The sequence below is a fragment of the Vicugna pacos genome, chromosome 5 (assembly GCF_048564905.1).
Source record: "Vicugna pacos chromosome 5, VicPac4, whole genome shotgun sequence".
Taxonomy (NCBI): domain Eukaryota; kingdom Metazoa; phylum Chordata; class Mammalia; order Artiodactyla; family Camelidae; genus Vicugna; species Vicugna pacos.
In genome coordinates, this window is record NC_132991.1 from 24491824 (window position 1) to 24514264 (window position 22441).

The window sequence follows — 22441 nt, forward strand, 5'->3', positions numbered from 1 at the left end:
TTAAATAACTGGGAGAAATGAAAAGAGCTATGAGTTCTGGGTGACTTCTAGACATCCACTCCTTCGCAGCCAGGAATGTGATAATGTCTACTTTGAATGCGCTTCAATTTCCTTGTTTTGAGATCTCTGAAGTCCAGAGGTGAATTATTCTTCTACTCGACACTGCCCAAAACACCAAACTACTTAGAATATAGACAAATAAAATACTAATCACTTGCATTTATGACTACTTATTAATGTCTCCAATTAAATGGTTATTTACACCAATAGAAACCAACATTGGAATAAGTCCCGCAAGAGTTCTTACAATAATTTGGTATACATATTTTTCCTACATGATGTCTTCCTATTTTACTTGGGAAAAGAGGGTTTCATGCTCTAATAGATTTAGTAAACAGGGTTACAAAAGATTTTTTTAAATGTGTTTACTGCAGAATACCTCAAAGCCTTTATTTAATAGGGTAATATTTATTCTAATAAGTTTATTCAAAATTTTATCCAGGGGTATCTTAGAGAGCTCTGGCTGCTATAACAAAATACCATAGATTATAGTGGGTGTATTAAACAGCAGACGTTTATTTCCTACAGTTCTAAAGGCCTGGAAGTCCAAGACCATGGTGACAGCAGACTTCAGGCTTGTAGACAGCCACCTTCTCACTGTATGCTCACGTGGGCCTTCTTCTGTGCATGTCTCTCCTCCTCTGCTTATAAGAGCACAAATTCCGTCATGAAGACCGTATCCTTATGACCACATCTAAACCCAATTATCCTTTAAAGGCCCCACCTCCAAATACCATTGCATTGAGGGGTTAGAGCTTCAATATATGAATTTGGGAGGGACACAACATTCAGCCTGTGGCAAAGGGTATGATAGAATATATTTTTATCCAAATTTATTTGACTATGAATTTCTATTTTTATAAATACAAGTTATTTAGAAAAATATGGTGCATATTAAATGATTATATTTCTGAATTTGAAAGAAATACTTGATAAATAGAAATTTAGGTTACTTCAGTTATGAAAAGAAGGCAGAAAACTAACAAGTTGGGCACATCTATGTTCTATACATTATAATTTCCAATGTTGTAGAATAGGTTGTAGAATATTACTCATGAGGAAACTGAGGCTTAGAGAAGTTATTTTTTTTCATTGTCTCATTTCTAATAAGCAACTATAGAAACATCTTTGCTATTGGGGTTGTTATATAATTTATTTTCCAACCTGAGATACATTTGTGAGCAAAACAGGGTACCAAAGCTATAATATTATATAAAATTTAAAGTATTAATTTATAGACTAATAAATTGGTACTAATATTTGGTAGACTTATAAAGTAGTTCTATTTATAGACATTTAGGAAATAATATTTTCAAGTATCAAACTAGACAAGATGCTGGTACCAAGGTATAATATGGGACAGTCGTGGGCACCATGAAATGTCTAGTCACCTTCATTCAAAACTTTTGACAAATTAGCTCATTCTTCCTCTTTAGCTTTACCTTCCATTGCTTGTCACATCAGTTAAACTGGATTCCTTGTGTTCCCTATGGAGACCCCTGGCCTCCTCACTTTCATTAATGCCAATCTCTCTGCCTGAGTTTTTTCTTTTTATCAAACAAAATCCCTTCAGCTCTTTAATGCACAATGCAAATGCCACCTTCTTGACATCTTTCCTCTCACCACAGTCCCTGCAAATCATTATCCCTTCTTCTGAAATTCCCTTATACTTTAAGCAACTAGGATGACTTATCATATTGGCCTTTGTTGCAGCTATTTATGCAATTATCTTAACTTCTAAATTAAATCAAGGCCAGCTGGAGAAAAGGAACTTTTTATGCATTTGGTATATGAAGACATTCTTGTTAGCCATATGGTATCTTGTATTCTAAGTGTTAAATATTTGATTTTTGAATGTGTTGTGGATGAATAAACGATTGAATTCAGGACTTCAAATGAATATTAGAGCTGAATTATGCCTCAGTATTGATTTCTACTGTTTTTAATCTTTGTTAGTGTAGAGCTGAAGGAAAGAATGGACCAAATTATTTTAAAAAGTTAAAAAAAAAGATAAACTGAATAATAGACATAAGAGATAGATTATTACAATATTTATATGACACCAAACATTTATGACTAAATTAAAAGTACAATACACTATGTGCATATTGACATATTTTGAAATGTTTATCATAAAAGATCAGTTTATCAGTTTTTGTTTTGTTTGCCTTTGAATTGTTGCTATTAGATGACTAAATCTAGAACTTAAAACCCAGTAGCATTCAAAAGATCTATAGTCAGGAGATATAGTCTGTTGGTTTTACCTTTACACGTTCTTTTAACACATACTTTTTCAGTACTCTTTATGCCCATACGGAGCTTTCAGACTAGTTGTAAAGATAAATATTAATTAATCAAAGTATCACAGAAATAAATATGAGAGCTGTTGTGTTTAGAATAAGAATTCATGTGAAAAAGTGACAGCATTTCATAACATATTTCACCTTCAAAGGAGAACAAGTCAAGTTGTCCTCAAGAATTTATGGGTATTTAGGACCTGAAGAAATAGCCAGAGTTAACTAGCCAAGATTAAAAGAAAGAATATTCTCTCTGGGGGACTAGCGTGTGCTCTATGATGATTATAAGCATTTGGAGTTTAAGAAACATGAAAAAGTGAGATGAGGTGACAGAGGTGGATAGAGGCCTAAGAAAGGTCTTTCGGACGATATTAATTCTTTGGGCCTCTAGAAGCAGAGGAAGTCAACCATTCATGTGTATAAGGGTGGTAAGCGTAGATTAGTGTTTCCAAAGATCACACCCGTTGAAGGGTAAGGTTATGTGTCATCTCTCAGTCTAATATGGTGCCTTGCACATAATAAGAACTGTTTTTGCACATAAAGAAATGAAAAAATAAAACCACAGAGTTTTTTGCAGAAAATATATAAATTAAGAACTTTTTTCTTTTGTCTTTTATCTCTATGGCACATCCCCTGGCTTTTAGGAATAGGAAAGACACATTGTTTATTTGTAAAGTTTCTTAAATACTGAAATCTTGAAATATATAATCAGCATTTCAGTCTTGCCTTCTGTTGAATGAAAAATGTTTTCCTGATGAACTCTCAAAGCTCTCAGTAAGTCATTGCCATTCACTCATTTCCATTCACTTGTGAAGACTGCTCAATAGGGTGATATCAAACATCCACCCCATTCAGTTTTCTGACAGAAGCTTTCAGACTGAATATTGGAGGATGGCCTTAACTTGTTTTTCTCCACCATAGGCCAAGTTCTGTGCTAGGTGCCGGGATACAGGAGGAAATATGACTGCTTTCCTAGAGCTTCCTTTGAAGACAGGGAGGTAGACATTAAACAAGTTAATAAAGCATCAGAAGATGTATTCTGGAGTAAAAAATGCTAAGAAGAGTTTTAAAATATGACCAAAATGGGAGACTACTGCTTTGGGGGATGGTTTCCTTATTTCTAATGGTCAGGGTCAAAAAACAAGTGCAGTTTGGAAATATCTTCTTCAAATGATTCTGTTGAAAGAGCATAGCCATAGACATGCATTTCAACAGTTCATTGTAGATTTTTAATTCGTTTTATTTGGTTTGGGTTTTCATGCTATCCAGGCAGAATATGTAAGAAGCATTAAATCCTCCAATGTATAACCAAATAATATTAAAAGCCCTTACTATATATTTGATGTGTTTTCCAGTTGAAGGGCACATATTTTTAAATGCTAAATTTAAATTAGGTTATCAAGTTGGTTTGTCAACCCCTGACAGTACAGCTTTCAGGGTCACTTGGTCCTCTCATTATCCTGCAATCTTTTTAAGGAATTTTATTACTGCCGTATGAGCCTCACAATCAGGATGGCTTAACCAGAACTGAGCCGGTAAGATTCACTCTGAATGCTAACTGAAACTGAAACTCTTATCAGAAAGAGAGGAAGAGGAAAGGAGAGTGAAGAGGAGAGAGAAAGAGAAAAGTACAAAGAGAAGAGAGAGTAAATGAAGGAAAATAAATGAGAGAACAAAAAATATTTATATATATATAGAGAGAGAGAGAGGGAGAGGGAGAAACAGAGCAGATGAGAGTGAGTCGTGCAGAGGCTAGGAGATAGGCAGGCACCTGCTGTGCCGGGCTGCTGCCCACGGAGGGCAGGTGCTTCCTCTCCACATGGTCGCTCAAAGGTTTCAGGACCTTATTCTCTCCGCTTCTATCTCCATACTCCATGCAAAGTGGGGGGAAAAAATTATGTTTGTTTAGAACTCAGGCTGGGGACCTCTTATACTAGACATACTTAAGGCAGGTTAAAGTCACAACGTTCTACATAGAATGTCCATCCAAGTCACATTTTTTTAATTGCTAATTAAACTGAAGACAGGGTCCGTAAATAGCAACTGTGTTCACCTCCACATCGACTACATTCTTGGAGACAATGTTAATTGAAGGACAAAAGATGGGAATGATTAAAATTTTACCTATAATCTCATTTTGATTTCTCTTCTCTCCCCCTCCTCCAAAACAACCTACCAAAGCATGCTCTATAATGAGGTCAGACAGACGACAAATTATCTCCCCTCTCTTTGGGAACAGTATTTCTTTCCTGTTTACGGAATCAATCCTTAGATATTTGACCTTAAGCAAATCAGTTAATCTCCCTGGATCTCGATTTCTTCTGCCTTTGTGAATGAGGATAATAAGAGGACCTACTGTATAGGGTTGTTAGGAATATTAAAGGAGAAGATTTGTATAAAAATAATACACCACAGAAGTATTCAGTGAATATTAGTCCCTAGGCAATTCTGGATTAAGCAGGCAATGGGAGTGTAGAAAGACCTCTCTACAGTGATATCAAGCAGCCAGCTTAGTTAATTAGAGGTTCTCAAGCAGAAAGTTAAACTGTGTATTTTTTGTACACCAGGTTTGGGAAATGTGTCATATCGTATATGGGAGTCTAAAAGAAAATAAGGAAAATGAAAATATTTTAAAGATAGAGGAAGAAACATCCTTCCTGGAGAATAAGTTGAGGCTGAAAGAAAGATAATAGAAAAACTCAGGAAAATCAAGAGAAAAGAGCATTTTTAAACCAAGTGGATTGTATATCCAAGGCTATTATGTATGAACTAAAAGATGCCCCTTTGATTTATCAACCAGGAGAAAATCTTAGTAACATTGAATTAAAACTATTACAGGGAAGTGGGGCGATGATAGTGTGAATTTCTTTGGTTTGAGAAATGAATAGGAGAGAATTAATTGAAGATTATGAATACAGCAAATATTTCAGAAATTTGGCTATAAAGGGAATGAGAGAGATGGGGAATATTTACAGACAAATTTGAAGCAATTGTGACAATCAATGAAATGTGTTTTCTAAACCTGTGGTAGGCAACATAGCAGCCCTCCAAAGAGAATCACATCCCAATCCCCAGCACCTGTAAATATGTTGCCTTACGTGACCAAAGCCATTAAGCAAAGGTGATTAAGATCATAAATCTTGAAACTGGAGATTATCCAGTATCAACCATTTGGACCAAATATAATTATGTGAGTCCTTGAAAGCAGACAACCTTTCCTGGCTGTGGTCAGTGAGAGAAGGGTCAAAGAGATGCAACGTTTCTCACTTTGACGATGCAGAAAGGGAGCCACAAGCCAAGGAATACATCTTCTTTACAAACTAGTGCAGGCAAGGTACTAGATTCTTACCCAAAGCCTCTGGAAGGGAACACAGCCTCGCTGACATCTTGATTTTAGGTTAATGAGACTCATGTTGGACTTCCACCCTTACAGAGTGATAAGATAATAAATTTATGTTGTTTTAAGCAACCAAGTTTGTGCTAATTTTTCATGGCAGCTATACAAAACTGGTACAAACCCATCTTTTCCTTTTGGCTCACAACCTCCCCTGTGGTTAGGTAGTTCCATGTGACTAAAATCCAGTTAATGGGATGTGTATGAAAATTATGTCAATATCTCAGGCCCCTAAACATTCTCATGAGATTCTTCCCAGTCTTTCTCTTTCCTTCTTTCTAGCCACAGAGGAGCCAGTGGAGTTCTTCCTGGCCCTACACAATGGAATAACCATAGGATGGAAAGATCCCTATGTGGAACTTCATTGGACTGAACTCTGTCATGATTAGAAATAAACTTTTATAGTGTAAAGCACCCACATAGTGAGATTTGGGGGGTCATTTTAATAGAAGGTATTATTACTTCCTCTGAATAACACAATTGTTATTAGTTAGCATTTTTTTTAATGATTGGTGAGTTTGATTTCCTCATGAAAGTAAACAAGTTGACATGGTAACATTCAAGACAGGGATGGAGAGGTGGAGACAGAAAGGAGAAACAGTAGAACTAGAACTTAGAGCACAAGTAATGGGACTAGACTTGGTGGAGGAGGGGAGGAAGTAAAGAAAAGAATGAGGGTAAGTTTTAAAGTTATGATGGTAGAAGATTTAGAAATAGCCCACCCCATCTGATAACTTTAGTTTCTCTGTGAACATGGTGGTAAAGTCATTTGTTGGAGAGATGGGGAGTAGTTTGGTCAGAGATCTGATGAGGGTGGGGAAGAATGAAAACAGTCACTGAGGAAAATGGGAAAGAGTGTTGACTCCAGGTCTAGAAAGCACTGACTCTCCAAATGGGATGGAAGATCATGATTTTATAAAGACACCAACATGCCCACTTTTGAGTTTGTCTCATGTAGTCATAACGAACACATGCCTGAGTATTGGATACTCAATCAACTGGATTGAAATGGTGTTGGAGTTTTTCTAAGTAGGTTTACTAGCTTATAAGATGGTAACATATAGTTGTTGGCATAAGAATTATTCAGTTGATGAGCCCTATGTCATTTATCCATCCAGGATCCACTTTCAGCCTTCTCTGCAATGCTCTCATCCATAGGAGGCTGACCCCCCCCGGCCTACATTTTCCAGGCTTTGTAGCCTTAGACTTGAGTTTGCCAGATGGAGGCACTACCAGGAAACTGAAGAAGAGAGAGAGAGGATAGAGTGCTTTCCCCTCTTGCCTGGCCTTGATTCTGTCAGTGACTACACTCTCCTTACAGCTTTTGTCAGACAGTCCCAAACTCTCTCTGGACTCTAGCTACAAAGTTTCGTCCCCATTTCCCCTTCAAATCTAGGATTGATGGTGGCTTCTCATTGTTATTCTCTGGATGTTTACTTCCATCATCATTGGTTTCCTTAACCCCATTCATACCACTACAAATGGCCCCATTACTATACTCTCTACAGTTAAACACTGGTGTGTTCTTCTAGGACCTTGGCTAACTCTGATTTGAATGCCATTGTACGGCCCTTGCTTTTACCCTGAGGGACATGGGAAGGTTTTGGAATATTCTGAGCTCTGCAGCTAAGTAGATAGGAGACTTTGACTTGTAGTCACACAGACTCTCCCCACTTCGATGTAAGCTGTAAAATAAGACAATGGCTATACTGAATAATTTAAAAGGTCATTTATATTTTGTAAAGTATTTAATGTACTAGTCATCTTTACACTAGTTTACTCAGATTGTTTATTAACTGGGTGAGTTAAGCACATGGGTCCAAAGGAACTACCTTTCCTCAAGCAAAAAAAGAATTCTTCATCCGAATCAATTTTTAAAAATTCATTCCAGACAGATTATTTTCTATCCTTTTAAAAATGAATTTCCGTATATACATATATATATCTCACTATAGGTAAGCTTCATTATTTTCAATGGTTTTAATTTTTATATTTGACAAATTCTGGATACTCACTATAAATTTTGAAAGAAATATTAAAGTCATGAAGGTAGAGATTACCAAGGTTATTCCCTAAGTGCAAAAGTGACACAGGATGAGCAATAAATAAAAGGATCATATTTACTTATTTACTTTAATATATATTTAAAGTGATTAATACAAGATGAAAAGACTAAAAAATAATTCTTGATATACTCTTGCAAGCCTATTCTGTGTATTTAACATGTGTAAAGTATTTATTATCCACTAGCTAGTCATTTTCAGCAATTGGAAATACATTTAATTTTATATATACTTTTCCCATAATTTTGATCAACCAAAATCGCTAATTGGGTTCTCTCATTTATTGCTCAATGCTTTTGCTCTTGATTTGGCTTGTGAAATTTTACATTCACAGAGTTACTTGTCAAAGAGAATGTACCAATCCTCTGAACATTCATTTAGCATTCTCATAACTTACTATATTTCAACTTTTTTAAAAATTTTGAATCCTTAGTGTTTCTGTGATTAACTTAGAAAGTGTAGTGTGTTTTTTTTTTAAACCATCCAGGGCCCACTGTCATACTTTACCCTCTCAATATTTTAATGAATGTTTATTTTAACTTCAGTAGTAACATTTAAAGGGGGAAAAATCACAACAGATCACACTTTGCCTTGAAAATGTAAACAAAAGAAGAATGGAATAGTAGCAGCTACTGTTTTCCTATAATGCTAGGCAGGTTTTATAGGATGAGTCTAGAGGTTTTTTAATGTGAATCATGTCATTTTTAACATCCATATGTAAAGCCTCCTAATACTGTATTGTTGAATCTTGAACTGTTTCTCTGCCCTAGAATGTAAGTGCCCACACCATAAGATTTATGGAAATTGTACCAATCTCTACAGCATACATATAAATGTAGATCTCTCCATATGGGCAGGGGCAAAGAATGCAGGCAGGTCTGTGATATGATGTTCCTTTTATCATTACCTAAACTAATTGAAGTAGTTACTGATTAACTTGTCAGTGCTCCACAAGATTGTATTTTGAAAGTAAGGATAACTTTATATTCACTGCTGTGTATTTTAAGAAAAACTCTGCCAACTAAGCTTATTGAAAGCAATAATTATGAATATATCTCTTCTTTCAAAGAATGAGAAAATGAGTGCCAAGAAATCCAATAACCTTTTAAAGTCTTGTAACTAGCTAGTAGTAAAGCAGGGTATATAATCTGGGTCTCTTGACTGTCAGACCGATTTATCTATTGCTTCTCCAACACTTTCCTGAAACTTCTCTATTAACTTCCTATGTCCTACCTCTTGTCTTGAATTCATTTTAATGAATGCCTTTCTTTCTGTTTTCTTCCTTTCTTCCTTTATTTCTTTCTTCCTTCCTTCCTTCCTTCCTTCCTTCCTTCCTTCCTTCCTTCCTTCCTTCCTTGCTTCCTTCCTTCCTTCCTTCCTTTCCAGTGCCATTCTTGGAAATAGCAATATCAAGAATTTTTTTTCTTATTTTGCTGTTAGCAGAATGCATTCATGTTATGCCTTTTTATGTTGTTGTTCAATCCTTGTCTGAAGGATGAAATATTGGACTTGTAATGCTGCAAATATGTTACGTAAATTATAGTAGCATATTGTATTGCTTTGACCTTTACAACACTCTATAATTTGATTGGCTGACTAGTCAAGTTCATAGTGTTTACAGTCTTGCCCTTACTTGGACGGACATGATGAGATATTCCAATCCAGCCAACCAAAATATAGAATATCAAAAAGGTCAGAGTAGTATAATGTTTTCTTAAACTACAGTCTTCCCTTTACCAGTCAAATAATACATTCTCATAAAAAAGAGAGAAATCCTGTGAAATAAAACAAATCTGAGAATAGTACATGTAATGAATATTTTTATTTGATTAAGTTGATGTTAACTTTCTTGTTTTCAATCTTGGTTCTCTTAAGAGAACTGCTTAGGTTTTTATTAAAGCTGTATTGTCATAGACTATGTCTCACCATTCTTTGAATCTCCAGCCCCTATAGTAATACTATATTATAGTAAAGTGCTTAATATGTGTGTGTGTGTGTGTGTGTGTGTGTGTGTGTATACACATGCATATACATATATGTTTGTTGAATAGATGGGTAAAATTTGCAAACTGTACCCAAACTGGCTCATTCTTCTTAGTTATATGGTACCACACTTTCCTTGGTGATTTTTGTGGGCTTATTTTGTTCTTTTGAGGGTCTCCCAAAGCTCAGTACCTAACCCTCTTCTCACTATATTGTTTCTTCCCAGGAAATACCATTCAGTGCAACATATTTCAATCATTATTCAATATTCAAAGCCAATCTCTTTCATATGTGTATCTCTAAAACTCTCTTCTGAGTTATAGACCCTTATATCTAACTGCCTACTTGAATTTCCTAGTTGAATTTCGGGGGGAAGTCAATTTCATCATATCAAAAACTAAACCATGACCCTCCTCATCAAACCTGTTTTTCTCACAGTGCCCTTATCACAGTGAATGGCACCAGTATCATTCTGCTATAGAACACTGGAGGTGGAAGGAAACTTAGAGAAAATGAACTCCCCATTTTAGTTTTAGCATACATGATGGTTCAGCAAAGTGCCTTAAAGTTAATTAGCACCAGAGGTTGCCTTTGGACTTTGACTTCCTGTCACTTTATTTAATAACAATATAATGTCAAAAATATTAGCAGGTAAAGCTCATGATTGATTTCAAGAGATGGGAACTCGTATTAAATATTCTTCTGAACACCTTTCAATTCCATCTAGTAAGATGCTGGACAGTATAGGAACCACACTAAGGTGGTATGTGATCAAAGTTATTAAAGTGATGGGCTGTGGAAAATAAATAAAAATTGTAAATCTCTACAAGCCTGGAAATCTTAAATACTAAATACATATCCTTACTGGCAGGCCATGGTAAATTTCTGCATTTTAAGTACCTGGATAGTCAACATTGTCAAAGATGTGCTCTTGGAAGTACTGTTATTGAAGAAGGAAAAAAAAAGTTTTTTGACTTATCCAGTTTTAAATGTATGCTTGCTTGATAATGTATTAAGCAAACCATTACCGCAATTAACTTTAAACAAATATTTTGACCATTTACAAGTATTTGATTTTTCTCTTAACAAAAACATTAACAGTAAATAATATGTTTATATAGTTCTAAGTGAGGCAATCAACTACATAAAGAGATATGAAGGGTGGTTTTATTGGAAGATGGATTGAAACCTAGGAAATTTCTTCATTAATGATTTTTCTAAATTGTACATTGGGCCAAATATTATGTATTCAAAAATTTAGCAAGAAAAAGATTTCCTCCCCTACTCACATTTACAAATTCTAGATCCTTGCTTTATAACCTACGGAAACCTGCCCAAAGACCAGAGATGTATAAGATTAGAATCTGTCCTATAGCTTTTAAACAGTATATGTTGTGTCTTTTTAGGAATTTATTGATCAAGACAGTCCTTGTAAAAATGGAAAGAGAACTTTGATAATGGAGAAGCATTTCTATCAAGAGATCCTAAACAATAGTTTCCTCAGATTCTAAAACCACTCCCCCAACACGTGATTATTCTCTAATTCCCTGGCTGAGCAAGTAACCATTTTAATTAGATTCTGAGGCAAGCAACATTGTGTCCATGGTAACAGGTATAAAAAGAACTTTAAAAAAAAAAGGAAAAAAAAAAGAAAAAATGTGATAACTGAAAATGTGTTTAAATCATGATAAAAGGATTTAAACAGATGTTATTTTTTTCAAAGTGTTATTTTAAAAAAGAATTTTAAAGGGCTCTTGATATGAGAAAAAATCATTTTTGGATGTGTCTGTAGGGAAGGTTTCTCACTCCTAAATGCTGTGGTTCACGATTGCTGTGGGTGAATTGGGTGCTCGGTAAATGAAAAGATGCCAGAGGGGAGAAACCCGAAAGGAGACCAAGGTACCTTCATTGAGATGCTTAAATCCAAGTTGAAAGTGTCTCCGGTGCTATTTAATAGATTATGTGTGTAACAGTCTTTTTTTAAATTAAAGTTTGTGTTCAGAAAAGAGAAAGTACTGGACTTGAATTTTGGAGAGGCACTGAGTGTGGATAAATCTGGAAGTACTGCTTAGAAAGTGGAAGGAAAGGCAAGAACACGGAGCAGTGCTTCCTTAAGAGGTATATGCACTTTCCACAGCTTTAGACAGTAACTGCCGTGTCAAATGAGGTTTTTCAGACTATGCATTTGACCTTCTCTGTTATTATATGCAGTCATACTTTAAAAACCACACATACACATGCACACAGACACACACATTTATTTTTATATTAAAGGGGAGATGGGTAAGGGATTGTCCCTTCCCTAGCAACCCAGGTTTTCTGAATCAGTAGAAAGCCTTTAAGAAGTAAGAAGGCTTGTTCTTCTTGTGTTCGCTTTTTTGCTTTTCTGCCAACAACTGCTTTCTCTAGGAACAGTGATTCTGCTACTTTGTTTAAAATGAGTAATAACTCCCTAAAGTTAAATGTCCCTCAGAGGACCCAGGCACATTCCATGAAACTAAGTGAAAGGTGAAGTTATAAGAGGAAACCCAGAGAGAGTAGGAGGAAAGGAAACTTTGGACCTGGCAGAGGGATGGCTTACTTTGGCTGGACTCCTCCTGTAGTTTAAATACCTACTGACTGAAAGCAAATTGGACGTTAAGGAAGGCTGGAGTGCCCATGTAAAGGAAAACAAACAAGCAATGACCCTAAGTTGGTCTTAGAGGAAGTCAAATCTCTTGTTGCTTTGCCTCAAATGTTGAAAGAACCTAAATATTGCTTTGCATGCAACATGATTTTTAGTTCTTTGGTTTTTGGTAAATAAACTGGTTATTTGGGAAAATACCAGCCAGCAGAGGTGAACTCTGAGGAGCAGGAGAGAATGTGGGGGGATAGAATAGAATTTAAGAAGAGAGTTTTAAAAACTTTATTCTAAATTTACACTCAGATCTGATGTTTAAATTAACAGGCTTTCTAAGACTTAGTATGTCTATATAACATATGGGATAAAGATTTAAAAGGTATAGCAGTAATTATAATACCTTCTACATTAAACAAGGGATTTCATCTCATCCGTCATTCACAACTAGATATAGTAGTTACACAAAGACATTTATAGCTCTGCACACACACATACAAACTCACATACACATAGAAAAACATACTTACACAAACACACACACACCCCTACATGCAAACAGGAAAAAAAGTGGCTGCACTATAGCTGTACGGGTAATCTGTATTATGGAGGAGTTCCATTCTGCCACTCCATCACAATGTGGGTATAAATGATACATACATATCATTGAATTCAAAACCATGAGGTTTCATTTTGCCCTTCTCAATGTGCGTAAAAAGCAAAATCATATGTGTTGTTAAGACTTTAGTAGTAAAAGAAGGATCTTTTCCAAAAGGGTGTTTGTTGGATATTATTTCCAGAATATTAATGTATCCCATGAGGATAAGGACTCCCTAGCTACATATGTTTACGAAAATGATGTCTTAAATAAAGTTTGTCTTTTTTTATGATAAACTTCTTAAGATTTCTTATCTGTTGATTATGATCTCTAAATGAGAAAGATTTCCTCAGTATTTGCCGAGCAGATTTGTTCATAGAGCTTTATTTTCCATAGCAATTTTGAAGAATAATGTAACACAAACTGGAGAACACTGACAAAGGGGAAGGTGCTTTGGTTCAAAAGGTTGCTGCTCAAACACTGCATCCTTTTAAAATAAATTCTCATTATGGTTTTTGTGCACCGACTAGGCCAAACCCTCACAACTACTTGTTTTGTTCTTGGGACAATCCTGTGAAGTACCTATGAATATCCGCACTTAGTGGCTAAACAAACTAAGATCCAGACAGGCTAAATATTTTCCCCAAGTTCCTGTAGCTAACAGGAGATGAAGCTAACATTTGACACAGCTTCGTTTTTATTGTAGGCTGTGTTCTACTAGACGTAATAATCAGCCCAGTGACTTACTTTTCAGACCTAAGATTTAGTCAGGTCCCAGGCATACAATGGTGAAAGCAAGAATACATTTTTTAGAAAGCACAGTAAGTACTTCCTTCATGTCATAATTTGTCAAGAGGTGCCAGGAAGTTCCCCCTCCCTCCTCAAAATACTTTCTCAAGACATTTACAAAATGCAAAAATTCTGACTAGAAATGCTTTGCTTAAAATATTTATTTTCCCCTTTGAAAAATGTAAATATTCTTGCATCTACTTTAAATGTGTCTCAATACTTTAAAGACATTCTGAAATCTGACTGAGCAGCAGCATAACTTAGAGAAAACCTAAAAACAAAAAGAAACAAAACCAGACACCTAACAAACCACTAGACCTTTTAAAACATAGTATCTAAAGCTGGAATTGAGGAATCTTTATTAATTTTTTGAGGTTCCTGGTAGTTTTAATAATTAGTACTTACATGTTTATCAATATTCCCTTCTTAGTATATATAGATTAATTAGAGAAACTTTTTTTCTTTTAAATTATTTTTTATTTTTGGGGTGGGGGAGACAATTAGGCTTTTTTATTTATTTATTTTATTTTTTACCGGTACTGGGGATCAAACCCAGGACCACGTGCATGCTAAGCATACACTCTACCACTGAGCTATTACCCTCCCCACCCCACAGAGAGACATTATGATGGCTTGGGAAAAACAGTAAATTTGGAGTCACAGGATTTGAGCTGAAATTTCAACCTCACCGCTTAAATCTGTAAGACCTTGGATAGAGGAAATTATCCCCCTTGGGCTCAATGTCCTCATTTGATATTGGGGATACTAACATTCCTCAAAATGTTATTATTATTAATAAAAGACATACTGAATGCAAAGAGCTATTTACATGCCAAATACTTGTTTCACCTTTTTTCTTTCCTTACCTTTTTTTTTTAAGTTTGGGGGGAGGTAATTAGGTTTTATTTATTTACTTTATTTAGATGGAGGTACTGGGGATTGAACCCAGGACCTCCTGCATGCTAAGCATGCACTCTACCACTGAACTATACCCTCCCCCCTCATCTTCTTTCTTGAGCATCAGGACAGTTCACTCATGGTGGCACATGGAGATGGTTAGACACTAGTTGTTTCCCTTTGGAGGAAACAGGCTGACACAAAGGGGAACAAGGCAAAACTAGCAAGAAGGTCCTCTTGGACTTTCTCTTTTCCCCTTTTCATATTTGTAATTCTCCCCTGGGTCTTTTCCATCAGGACAGGACTAGAGGAACACTTTAGCTCCAGGTGTTTTCTTATCTTTTTAATAGATTCTAAATCAGAGTAAGTGGTTTGATCATCTTCTATTGGCAGCAAGGGCCACTTAAAATAAGGGCAGATCTGCACAGCAGATCATACCGGGCTCAAAGGTACATCCACATCCTTGATTTTACTTGATATTTGGGTATTCAACCTCCAGATTATGAATCTGATAAAGAGTCTTGAACTATTTCAAGTGTTTAAGGAGTGGTCATATAAAAAAATTTCTTAAAGCAAAAAATTTAATACTAAAAACTTCTCAAAAGTGAGTAATTCAAAATAATATTTGAATATATAAATAGAAATTGTGTATTTTTAACTGAGGGATCAATTTATTCCTTGAATAGGTATAAAGTAATATAGGAACTTAGATTCTTGTGGCTTTTTTTGTTTGTTTGTTTTGGTTGATCTCCTGGCCCCTTTTACTTGACTCAACCTATAAAATCTAAATTATTTACATAACATTAAGTGGCCAGCTTATGAAGATTCACATTCATTGGCTTATTTTTTAAGATGCTTCTCTACTTGCATAGTAAACATTTTCCAGTTTCCAAGTACAAAATCTCTATTTTTAATGTAATAGTGTAAAAGATCATCAAAGTGCTATTAAAGGAAAATAACGCATTATCACATAAAATGGAAGGATCTAAATCACTGTAATATTTTAAAATTAATTTCTTTATGCTTTTCTAATGGCAGAAATAGTTTTAAATTGTATCTAGACAAGCACTGATATTAACAACTTTGTTGTAAGAATAGCCAAAATGAATGACTTTTATAACTTTTTAAATGTCCCTTTTTTATGGATTTCTACCATAAGCTATACAATATATATGCATTAAAAGAAAATTAAAGAATCATCTTTAACTGAACAATGTTGAAAATTACCTTTGAAAAAACCTGGGCACCAATATATTTAGAAAGTACTATATTAACAACTCAACGAGAAAGATACCATCCAGATTCCATTTTACTTATTATTCAGTCCTTCTCTCTTAACAGAAAATGTCGCCCAGAAGTAAGATGATCCATATGAAATTGCAAATATTCAACTATTTTTTTATCTGCAAAAAAAAGATAATTTCTTATGGTTCCATTAAATATTAAGTCAATTATGTAACAGCACATGGTCCAGTTAATATTATCAAGTCTAACAAAAAGCAGATCTCAAAAAAAAAAATTCCAAGGCACAGGCACAGTTAAATAAATAAGTAAATAATCTCTGTAGTCTAAATAATTTTCTCAATTCAGTGAAACTATAGACCATGTTTTGTTTCATAAACTGTTAATTCAGATTAGTTTTATTACAATAACTTCCTCCAATTTCCAATTTACTACAACAGTTTCTTCCAATTACCACACTAAAATAGCATGGGCAACATTTTTGTTGGTATGTGGTCTTCTGAACATGGATTACTGTGCATAGTGCTAATATTTACAATACAGCTCTTTTAGGACCCTAAGATTTGCCTATTTATTGAGAAATAGATAAGAAAAAGAAGAGTTGAATAAACTTCACTCAAGCTGCTACAAAAAACAAACATGTTTTACTGATCAGTAACATCAGTATGATCATTTGATCATATAAATCATTATCAAAGTTCTGAGATATATAGAGTATTGAGATAATTCCAGGAGAACATTTTCAAGACCTGAAATTCAGAACTTAAAACCAGTATTTAGCATTTGTGAAGACTAGCATAGTCTCCTAGTGAAAGTGAATTACAGTGTAAAAAAGACAATAGTAAGTTCAATATATTGTTAAAATGCATTACAGTTGTGTATAATTGTTTGCTAAAGCAGCCCATTCTATCTGTGAGTAATTCAGAAAGTCTACAAATAACAAATGCTGGAGAGGATATGGAGAAAATGGAACCATTAAACACTGTCAGTGGGAATGCCACTGTGGAAAGCAGTATGGAGGTTTCTCAAAAAACTAAAAATGGAACTACCATATGACCCAGCAATTCCACTCCTTGATGTACAACCAAAAAAAACCAAAAACACTAGTTGGAAAAGATACATGCACCCCAATGTTCATAGCAGCATCATTTACAATTGCCAAGACATGAAAGCAACTTAAATGCCCATCAACAAATGAATGGATAAAGGTGTGGTATATATATATATATATACACACACATATATATATGCATACATACATACATATATGCAATAGAATACTACTCAGCCATAAAAAAGAACACAATTTTGCTATTTGCAGCAACATGAATGAACTTGGAGGGCATTATGCTAAGTGAAACAAAGTCAGAGAAAAATAAATACTGCATGATATCTTCCATATGCAGAATCTAAAAAGCACAACAAACTAGTGAATATAACACAAAAGAAGCAGACTTACAAATATAGAGAGTAAACTAATGGTTCCCAGTTGGAGGGAGGGGCAATATAGAGGTGGGCGAGTGCGTGGTACAACTATTGGATGTAAGATACACTAATGGATGTATTGTACAACTCGGGCAATAGAGCTAATATTTTGGAGTAAATATAAATGGAAAGCAACCTTAAAAAATTGTATAGAAATTTAAAAAGTAGGGGTGGATAAGAGGTAGTCATTGAGATTTTAGGGACAAGCCCAGATCGCTTCATTCCCTCTTTTAAAGCTTATCCTAAGTAGTGAAACTGCTTCCCTGTGTGAATCATCTTAAAGCAGACTATCTTTATTATATAATATCTCTGAGTAAAGATAGATTTTATTTTCCAGATTAAGCCCTGTAGCATATCAATATAAATATATGAATAGGAATAAAAATAATCATAAGCCCATTTTATTGTCTCACTTACCACTTTCTTCTTCCTTTTGTTCTGTCCTTCATCTTTGATAACGTTGACGCTCTCAGTGACATGCATTACTTGGCTCTGGTTCTTACTGGCATTTTATTTTGGTGGACGATGGGGGTGAGGGCGATCTTAGTGAAATAAGCTTTATATTTTTCAATTTTTCAATCAATAAGAGAGGTTATTTTAGTAGGTAAATTTCACTGGCAGCAAGCCTAAATTTAAAATAGTGACCTGGCCACGTAGCCTTAGAAAATAGTAGTGTCCTCACCCCAGAAACTACAGAAAAGGAAACAATTACAGCCAAAAGACAACAAAACAATCCTTTTTCTCCATGGGTAAGAATAAGCACCTGTGTTGAGACCTTAATATATATCTGTGCCCAGAAACTCTTCATGTCCATGACCTGCCTGGGATGGAAGGAACTCTTTAGAGAGAGTTCACCAAATTATTTAAATAAATTATTATTTATCTTGTTTTGCTCTGTGTTCATCTTTGTGCTTCATACTCTAACCAGGAATGCTGAATCAGGTAAAACTAAAAGATGAAAATCTAGACAGTAATTTTTTTTCAAGTGATGTCTTCAAATACTAAACATACTTCCTCCTGTTTTAGGAGGATTTCTGATCATTTAGTTACCTGATAATCAGTTGTGCCAGTGGTAATTAAGAGGTTCCCACCAGAAAGTGTGCTTCAGTACCCTTTGTTTTTAATCACAAGATTTAGCAAGCTATATTCCTCTTCTGTTTTGTTATAAGAAATAATTTCTATTGCCACCTTTTATTTATGGATATTTTGACTCTATATAAAATATAATATGATTCCAGACCTTTGCAAAAATCAAGAAAAAAATCATGTTGCTTAAGGTCTTACAAAATTCAGTTCCTTTTTAATTATGACACACTATAGTGATGGTTTAAAACTGCGAAGTTTCTATTTAATGCAACACAGTGTTGCTTTTCTAAATGTAGGAAATTTTTACGCTTATTATTTTTTGGTTTATCTGTACACCAATCACAGGGAAGTTGAGATTTCAAGTCAAAGTTGCTTTTTTACGGTGATTCCAGTTAAGGTCTTGTTATATTTCATGCTCATGTCAAAAATCTTGTATCTAAACTTAAATGGAAGTCACATATGCAGCCTTGTGAGATCCAGAGTACCCTTTAAATGCTCCATGGGCCTCAGCCAAATGAATAATTGTCTATCAGCTTATGGTTCATTAGGGACCACAAATCAGTTGAGTGGGAGGTGTTTCATAGGAAACTATTCAAACCTAAGTTTTGCTAGATTCCTGATGAATAGAACAGCCTAGGATAAGGAACTTTCATCTAAGAGCTCGAAGGTAGTTAGACTGGTGATAGCTAAGGCCTATAAAGCTAATTGGGCAGATAAGAAAAAGGGGTAGCAATCTGGTCTGGACATAGAAAAGAGACATTCCTCGGTGTTTATTGGCGAGTAGAAAACTTCACTGGAAGGGTGATCTATAAATGAAATTCACTAAAGAATTAAACTTCAAGAAGCACTCTCCATATGGAGAATATAGCAATAAATCTTGCAATTTTGATTTTTGTTTCTTTTTCAGAGGGAAGACTACTTTTGGTGTATGTTCATTTTAAAATGTCTTATTTTTATTAGCATTAACTTATAATTGATGTTTAGTTTTATCATCTTTTAAAATTCATTTTGACTAAAGTTATTTTTATGTTATGTTTAATTAGGCTACTATTTTAAAGGAAAGAAAACTAGCGTATCTCTGAATAGAGACAAATCGATTCCTCTTCTCTTTCCACCATTTTTACCTTATGAACATACATTGAGAATTTTATGATGGTTTTTTTCTTTATTCCCATGGAAAAATAAATACATATTCCAGATTTCAGAATTCATGAAAGAAGGATTGGGGTTATAGCTCAGTGCATTTTTAGCGCTCTGGGTTCAACCTACTCCACAGTGCATGCTTAGCACTCTGGGTTCAACCCCCAGTACCTCTATTAACAACAACAACAACAACAACAAAAAGACTTTATGAAAGAAATAAGGTACCTGTGTTAACACTATAGAAATATGATATTAAGAAAAGTTTTGAAGGCATTGACTGTTACTCAAACCAACACAAACAAAGCAAAAATATGCACTTGCAGCTTTCCAAGGAAGACTGGGGAGATGCAGAAAAAGTCTGCAAAATGTTACAGTTCTTACTGATTTTGATACTTGAAAAGTGAAAGGCAACCTATGAACTAATTCAAATGGTAAGCTCGTCTTTCAGAATCTTACCTACGTACTATGTTGTTAATTAAAACATAATTTGTGAAGATCAATCAAGTAACTAAAACAAGCTATCTTGTCTTAATTTCTGCATGTTATAACATGTCATTAAACCAGAGAAATCTAATGTCCTACATCTCCTTTGGAAGAATTCTAAAAGGCCCATGTCACCTAAGAAGAAAAGGAGAGCTCTGAGAAATCTGCTAAAATACAGGTTACTTAATGAAAGAAGCTAATTATAACTTTAAAATTTAAAAAGTTGTCCCTAATGGCATGAGAAATGAGGTAGAAAATTTCATGTGTGAAAGAGGAGAGGTATGGGGCTGTCAGCATTCCTTCTCAGTGGCTAATCTGAGCAGGCATCACCTGCAAAGTGGCTGCAAAGATGATGTAAATGTTTCAGTTTTTCTTAGGAAAAGTCATAGACAGAAGAAACATGGAAGTCATAGTATCACATTGACTAGAAGGAAATGTGGTAGTCTTTTATTTCCTTTTTCTTGAACAATTAGAGGATCTTATCTAGTTACAAGAATTCAATTCTAAGTGAAATGTACATTAAATATTTACATAACTAAGAGTTTTTATTATTACATAATTTGGGAATTGTTAAATATTTGTGTTTAGTAAATTGATTCAATTCTACATGGTATCTGAATCTAATTTTGTATACATAAGATTGACATCTCAATTTTAATTCCCTTATTTATGTCATAAAAACTTAAATGATTTTTAACCCAACTGCTCTCCATCTCTTTTCTTTCACATGTCAATATGCCCCTGCAAAAAGTGCTATAGTCCATTATACAGAATTTTGAATTAGATGAAACCTCAGTATATAATTGGAACTGTTCTTTCTCCTAACAAGTGCAACCATTCAACATTGGAAAAAAAAAAGTATTTCATTGAGTTGCATAGCAGAATTTTAAGTTATTGTTGAGAGTAATTGTTCACCTTGCCATCTTTGGCATAAAAATGCGTAGATCTCAGAATTTCTCCAAGAATTCACACATTTAGCGGGAAAAACCGCAAACTACACAGAACAGTTCTTCCACTGTGAAAAATAGCAAAATTCCACACCTATAACAAATTGCAAATTTTCACATGTTTGCTTCAGGCAAACATTTGCAATTTTCACAGCAAATAAGGCTTTTGGCTCCAATACACAATTTTTTTTTTGTCTTCTCCCCCCTTGGGAAAAAAAAATGACTTTTCCTATTTTCAGAAAACCAGAAAAACACATGAGGCAAAATTACTGATAATATCATGTTTATTCTAGGTTTTTTAATTTTGATATCTACCCACTTAGACAAAAAATACTAGTTCAACATGACTCTGCTTGATTCAAGAATCCGTGAGTTTATACAGGGACCCTGCAAACGAAACTTAATTGTTATTGTGACCTGGTATACTCAGTTCCATTCTGATCAGAGGGATCACTCTTAAAATATTGCTTCGTGCTTTCAGGAAATAGGTTTTTTTCCATGATCAAATAAAAAGAGAAGTTGGGTTTCCCCTAAAATAATTACTTTTTAAATTTTAGTACTATAAGGCAATGGCTCTCAGACAAAGGATAATGGTGTTTCCCAATCAGCTATGAAGTGCAGAGAATATTTTTTTCTGCTAATACTTATAAAAACACTTGTTTACATTAAAAATAAAAAATAAATAAAAATCTAGAGACAGTACAAGGCTGTCTTGATACCAGTCTCCTCTGGTTTACTTGCCTTCTAGTGTATTTTATGGAGTAAGAATGACAGTTGTAACATTATTACAATAAGTACATTGGAAACTGCCTAACCCACCAGTAAGAGAATCTTTCCTAGAACAGCATCATCCATGGCCTATTGTTTGGTGGTTTTAAAACAAAGGATGAAAAGTTGAGCGTTGCCTTTATGTTACAGAGAGAAAACATTGTTTAATGAATGTTGGTTTGGGTTTTCAAACTTATAAATTCTACCCTATGCTATCAGTTGATTTACATCAGAACCACTTTATTTTATCTAATAATTCAGGGATGTACATGTGAGTATGTGTGTGTGTGTGTGTGTGTGTGTGTGTGTTGCATGATAGAGAACTTTCTGTTACACAGCTGTCCACTTTGCTCCTGGTTTCTATATAGGATTCATAAGTTATTCTGAGGGAAGTCATCTTAAAGGACAGAGCAGATCAGGCCCTGCTCCTCTCCAAAACATGACTTTTGACAACAGAAAAAAGGCTAAACTCTTTATCTTGTTTTTCAAAGACAAAGCATAAATTGATCTCTGTCCACATTACCAGGTTTCTCTTCCATGTCTTTCTTCCACCTGTCTCCTTTGTACCACCAATACCTGAAAGTCCTGT

At 34.7% G+C, this 22441-nt stretch overlaps 1 long non-coding RNA gene across 2 annotated transcripts in view; it reads left to right on the forward strand.

Annotated features, from left to right (window-relative positions):
* Positions 1–22441, forward strand: part of LOC140696588 (uncharacterized) — a 208168-nt gene that overhangs the window by 70832 nt on the left and 114895 nt on the right. The window lies entirely within an intron of this gene.